A 6,379-nucleotide genomic window follows, 5' to 3' on the forward strand; every position below is an offset into this window, starting at 1 on the left:
CATCAATTTCAGCTTCATACGACTATCTGTTCTGGAGGAAACTGATTCGTAACAGACGGACAGACAGATGCATAACAATATACGAATACATAGTTTCGCGGCGATATATATTGATAAAATTTAAGCACACTCTGCCATCATTGTACTTTTTGTATGATTGAGATTGTTTGAACCAGACGGAGGGCGTGGCGATGCGAAGCCCATTAGCTCCAGTTCCAGCCAACCTCTTCATGAAGTACTTTGAGAACATCGCTCTGGACACGGCTCCTGCAAAGCCTAAGTTTGCTTTTATCGTTACGTCGACGTCACATTCGTTGTCTAGCCTCACGGGCGTGAAAAGCTGGGAGAATTTTTCAACCACATCAACAGCATCCAGGATAACATCAGATTCACGAAGGAAGTGGAGACAGATGGTGCCTTGCCTTTTCTAGACGTCCTCGCCCGCTGGAAAGAGAATGGGCGTCTCAGCTACAGTGTTTATCGGAAACCCACCACACATACCGAAATCTGCATGCTACCAGGTGTCACCGCTCTTCGCGGAAAAGTTCTGTTCTGAGGACATCGATGCATCGAGCGTGAGCCGTTTCAGATGCTGAGAGAATACTGAGAAGAAACTGAGCTACTTACGGGAAGTCTTCAAAGAAAACGACTACACAACCGCCAGATTTCGCCGGAGAAACATAAGCAGAAGACCTCCGAGGAAGGCACGAAGAAGCTTGCGTTCTTGCCGTTCTGTGGCTCAGTAACAGGAAAGATTCTTCTTCTTCTTCTTTATCGTCTCCTTGTCCCACGTCACGTAGGGTCGGCGTTGCTCTTTTGGATTCTTCTCCTCCATAGTACTCTATCCATTGCCTCTTCCACTGGACTCGCATGCGGAAGGACGACGGTTCAATCCCGTCTCCGGCCATCCTGATTTAGGTTTTCCGTGATTCCCCTAAATCGCTTCAGGCAAATGCCGGGATGGTTCCTTTGAAAGGGCACGGCCGATTTCCTTCCCCATCCTTCCCTCACCCGAGCTTGCGCTCCGTCTCTAATGACCTCGTTGTCGACGGGACGTTAAACACTAATCTCCTCCTCCTCCTCCTCCATTGCCTCTTCCTTCTTCCATCCTTTCTCCCTTAGGTCCCGGGATATCTTATCCTTCCACCTCACCTTCGGTCTTCCTCTCCTTCTCGCTCCTTCACTCTTTATATCTTTAACTCTGTTTCCGATATACTCTTCCCCTTTTCTCTGTAAGTGTCCGTACCACCTTAGTCTGCTGTCTTGTATGTTTTTCCCCATGGGTCCCACTTTCACAGCTCCTCTAACAAATTCGTTTCTGATCCTGTCCTTCCTTGTTACCCCGCACATCCACCTCAGCATCCTCATTTCCGCCACTTCCATCTTCCTTCCCTGGGCTACTGTGATTGGCCATGTCTCTGGCCCATATATCATACAGGGTGTTTCAAAAATGACCGGTATATTTGAAACGGCAATAAAAACTAAACGAGCAGCGATAGAAATACACCGTTTGTTGCAATATGCTTGGGACAACAGTACATTTTCAGGCAGACAAACTTTCGAAATTACAGTAGTTACAATTTTCAACAACAGATGGCGCTGCGGTCTGGGAAACTCTATAGTACGATATTTTCCACATATCCACCATGCGTAGCAATAATATGGCGTAGTCTCTGAATGAAATTACCCGAAACCTTTGACAACGTGTCTGGCGGAATGGCTTCACATGCAGATGAGATGTACTGCTTCAGCTGTTCAATTGTTTCTGGATTCTGGCGGTACACCTGGTCTTTCAAGTGTCCCCACAGAAAGAAGTCACAGGGGTTCATGTCTGGCGAATAGGGAGGCCAATCCATGCCGCCTCCTGTATGTTTCGGATAGCCCAAAGCAATCACACGATCATCGAAATATTCATTCAGGAAATTAAAGACGTCGGCCGTGCGATGTGGTCGGGCACCATCTTGCATAAACCACGAGGTGTTCGCAGTGTCGTCTAAGGCAGTTTGTACCGCCACAAATTCACGAAGAATGTCCAGATAGCGTGATGCAGTAATCGTTTAGGATCTGAAAAATGGGCCAATGATTCCTTTGGAAGAAATGGCGGCCCAGACCAGTACTTTTTGAGGATGCAGGGACGATGGGACTGCAACATGGGGCTTTTCGGTTCCCCATATGCGCCAGTTCTGTTTATTGACGAAGCCGTCCAGGTAAAAATAAGCTTCGTCAGTAAACCAAATGCTGCCCACACGCATCCTGTGCACTATATCCTTAGCGAATGTCTCTCGTGCAGCAATGGTAGCGGCGCTGAGGGGTTGCCGCGTTTGAATTTTGTATGGATAGAGGTGTAAACTCCGGCACATGAGACGATACGTGGACGTTGGCGTCATTTGGACCGCAGCTGCAACACGGCGAACGGAAACCCGAGGCCGCTGTTGGATCACCTGCTGCACTAGCTGCGCGTTGCCCTCTGTGGTTGCCGTACGCGGTCGCCCTACCTTTCCAGCACGTTCATCCGTCACGTTCCCAGTCCGTTGAAATTTTTCAAACAGATCCTTTATTGTATCGCTTTTCGGTCCTTTGGTTACATTAAACCTCCGTTGAAAACTTCGTCTTGTTGCAACATCACTGTGTTCTAGGCGGTGGAATTCCAACACCAGAAAAATCCTCTGTTCTAAGGAATAAACCATGTTGTCTGCAGCACACTTGCACGTTGTGAGCAGCACACGCTTACAGCAGAAAGACGACGTACAGAATGGCGCCCCCACAGACTGCGTTGTCTTCTATATCTTTCACATCACTTTCAGCGCCATCTGTTGTTGAAAATTGTAACTACTGTAATTTCGAAAGTTTGTCCGTCTGAAAATGTACTGTTGTCCCAAGCATATTGCAACAAACGGTGTATTTCTATCGCTGCTCGTTTAGTTTTTATTGCCGTTTCAAATATACCGGTCATTTTTGAAACACCCTGTAGCAGGCCTTTCCACCGACTTGTACACTTTCCCTTTCAACCCAATGCTCACCGTCTTTTCACACAACACTCCACTCATTTTCCTCCAGTTGTTCCAACCGCAATTTATTCGGTGTTGTATCTCGCTTTCCAGTCTCCGTCCCTCTGTATGTACGACCCCAGGTATTTAAATTTGCAGATCGATTTCAGCTCATCATCCTGGATCTTGCAAGACCTCATCTGCACATACTTCAGTGCTAAATATTCTGACTTTGTTCTGCTAATTTTCATCCCTCTTTCTTCTAGTGCCTTCCTCCAATCCTCCAGCTTTTCCTCAAGTCTATCGATGCTCTGCTCACAAAGAACAACATCATCCGCAAACATCATATTCCACGGCGCTTCCTTCTTCACATCTTTCGCCAGCACATCCATAACCAGGTCAAAGAGGTAGCGACTAAGCGCAGACCCTTGAAGTAACCCTACTTCTACTGGAAACTCCTTTGTCATGCCCACACAATTTCTCACCTGTGTCATTGCTCCTCTGTACATTTCCTTCACTCATGCTTCTCCATATTTCGTCCCTTGGGACTCTGTCATATGCTTTCTCCAAATCAATGGAAGCCATATGTAGATCGGCTTGTAGCTCGCCGTGTCTCTGCACTATCCACCTTAAAGCATGTATTGCATCAGTCGTTCCTCTTCCAGGCATGAGCCCAAACTGTTCTTCACACACCACAGTCTCCTTGCGTAATCTTGCTTCTGTAACTCTTTAACAGGAAAGATTAACCGGCTTCAAAAGAAGCATAAAATCGATACGGTTTTTAGGGCACCGCTAAATTTCGACAGCTAATGAGGCCTGTGAAACCGATGTTGGCCTCAGAACGCCAGAGAAAAAAGTGTGTGAATTCCTAAGGAACCAAATTGCTGATGTCATCGGTCCCTAGACTTACACACTACTTAAACTAACGTATGCTAAGAACAACACACGCACCAATGCCCGAGGGAGGACTCGAACCTCCTGCGGGAGGGGCCGCGCAACACAACGCCAGGAGTATATAAATATCGTGTGGATGTGGAGAGTTTCGTACCATACTATTGACCAGCGCCGTCTGGAACACGAGAGATGTTCTCGCCAACGGTATCCCGAGAAATCAGCGGTGGCAGAACATGCTTAAGAAAACGGACTCCGTATTGCATTTGCCGAGGCATTTGCTATTACGCGGACTACTGACTTTTGGGACAGTGTTAAAAAAGAAGCGACCGAGTTAAAAATTTCTGACAACACCCTCAATAAAGACGGCAGCCTGCAGCTAAGCACAGCTTGGAACCCTGCCATCCGAAAGCTGAAGCGGGCGCGGCAAGCGCGCAATGAAAACCTTTCCGTATATGGCGCTGGAGCGAGTACCACTGACGGCACTAAAGACAGCCCGGCTATATAAGGACGGCAGCAGCAGTCATTCGACAGCCACCACTTGACAATGGCGGAGGAGAGCTCGGCCGAAAGTTCGTAGGTTTTAAACCGAGAAAATTTAATCAAATGGATAAAAAATCACAAAAATTTTTTTATTTGATATGATTATTAATTAACACGTTTAGGATTTTTTTCCATGACTTGTACAGTGAAACCTCGCTTCTTCCAAATTTCATGTTTCTAGATCAATGAGAAGTACCTTACAGATTTTGGTGGGTGAGTTTGCGAGTATAAAAAATGTGAGATAAGTGGCCGTATCTTTTGATTGCTTTGACGTAGAAGCTTGAATTTCTTTACATCGCCAAGGGGTCATAGACCTTAGTTATTGTTGTTGTTGTGGTCTTCAGTCCTGAGACTGGTTTGATGCAGCTCTCCATGCTACTCTATCCTGTGCAAGCTGCTTCATCTCCCAGTGCGTACTGCAGCCTACATCCTTCCGAATCTGCTTAGTGCATTCATCTCTTGGTCTCCCTCTACGATTTTCACCCTCCACGCTGTCCTCCAGTACTAAATTGGTGATCCCTTGATGCCTCAGAACATGTCCTACCAACCGATCCCTTCGTCTAGTCAGGTTGTGGCACAAACTCCTCTTCTCCCCAATTCTATTCAATACTTCCTCGTTAGTTATGTGATCTTCCCATCCAATCTTCAGCATTCTTCTGTAGCACCACATTTCGAAAGCTTCTATTCTCTTCTTGTCTCAACTATTTATCGCTCATATTTCACTTCCATACATGGCTACACTCCATACAAATACTCTCATAAACGACTTCCTGACACGTAAATCTATACTAAATGTTAACAAATTTCTCTTCTTCAGAAACGCTTTCCTTGCCATTGCCAGTCTACATTTTATATCCTCTCTACTTCGACCATCATCAGTTATTTTGGTCCCCAAATAGCAAAACTCTTTTACTACTTTAAGTGTCTGATTCCCTAATCTAATTCCCTCAGCATCACCCGAGTTAACTCGACTACATTCCGTTATCCTCATTTTGCTTTTGTTGATGTTAATCATATAGCCTCCTTTCAAGACACTGTCCATTCCGTTCAACTGCTCTTCCAAATCCTTTGCTGTCTCTCACAGAATTACAATGTCATCGGCAAACCTCAAAGCTTTTATTTCTTCTCCATGGATTTTAATACCTTCTCCGAATTTTTCGTTTTGTTTCCTTTACTGCTAGCTCAATATACGGATTGAATAACATCGGGGAGAGGCTACAACCCTGTCTCACTCCCTTCCCAACCACTGTTTCCCTTTCATGTCCCTCGACTCTTATGACTGCCATCTCGTTTCTGTACAAATTGTAAATAGCATTTCGCTCCCTGTATTTTACCCCTGCCACCTTCAGAATTTGAAAGAGAGTATTCCAGTCAACATTGTCAAAAGCTTTCTCTAAGTCTACAAATGCTAGAAACGTAGGTTTGCCTCTTCTTAATCTAGCTTCTAAGATAGGTCGTAGGGTCAGTATTGCCTCACGTGTTCCAATATTTCTACGGAATCCAAACTGATCTTCCCCGAGTTCGGTTTCTACCAGTTTTTCCATTCGTCTGTAAAGAATTTGCATTAGCATGTAGCATAAATTTCAGCTTGATACGTCTACCCGTTCCTGACATAAAGGGGTTCTTAACGGTCGAACTGACATGACACACAGACAGACAACGAAGTGATCCTTATAAGGCTTCCGTTTTTACCGACTGAGGTATAGAAATTGCGTTTGGCACTTCCACATTTAAAATTTATTTTTATTTTTATTGGAATTAGTTTGTATTTTAGACCGCCCATAAGAACACATTACACGGAAAAACATAAAAACCATAATTGTGGTAATTTACTTTACTCTTACGTTGTTGTTATTCGCCTGCGATGACTAGTACAGTCGCACAGCAATTCCCAGTACAGACGTCACAGTTCTGTAACAGAGATTTTGATAAATTTATGGAGTTATTTCTTGTTAGTA

The sequence above is a fragment of the Schistocerca serialis genome, chromosome 2, assembly GCF_023864345.2.
Source record: "Schistocerca serialis cubense isolate TAMUIC-IGC-003099 chromosome 2, iqSchSeri2.2, whole genome shotgun sequence".
NCBI classification, from domain to species: domain Eukaryota; kingdom Metazoa; phylum Arthropoda; class Insecta; order Orthoptera; family Acrididae; genus Schistocerca; species Schistocerca serialis.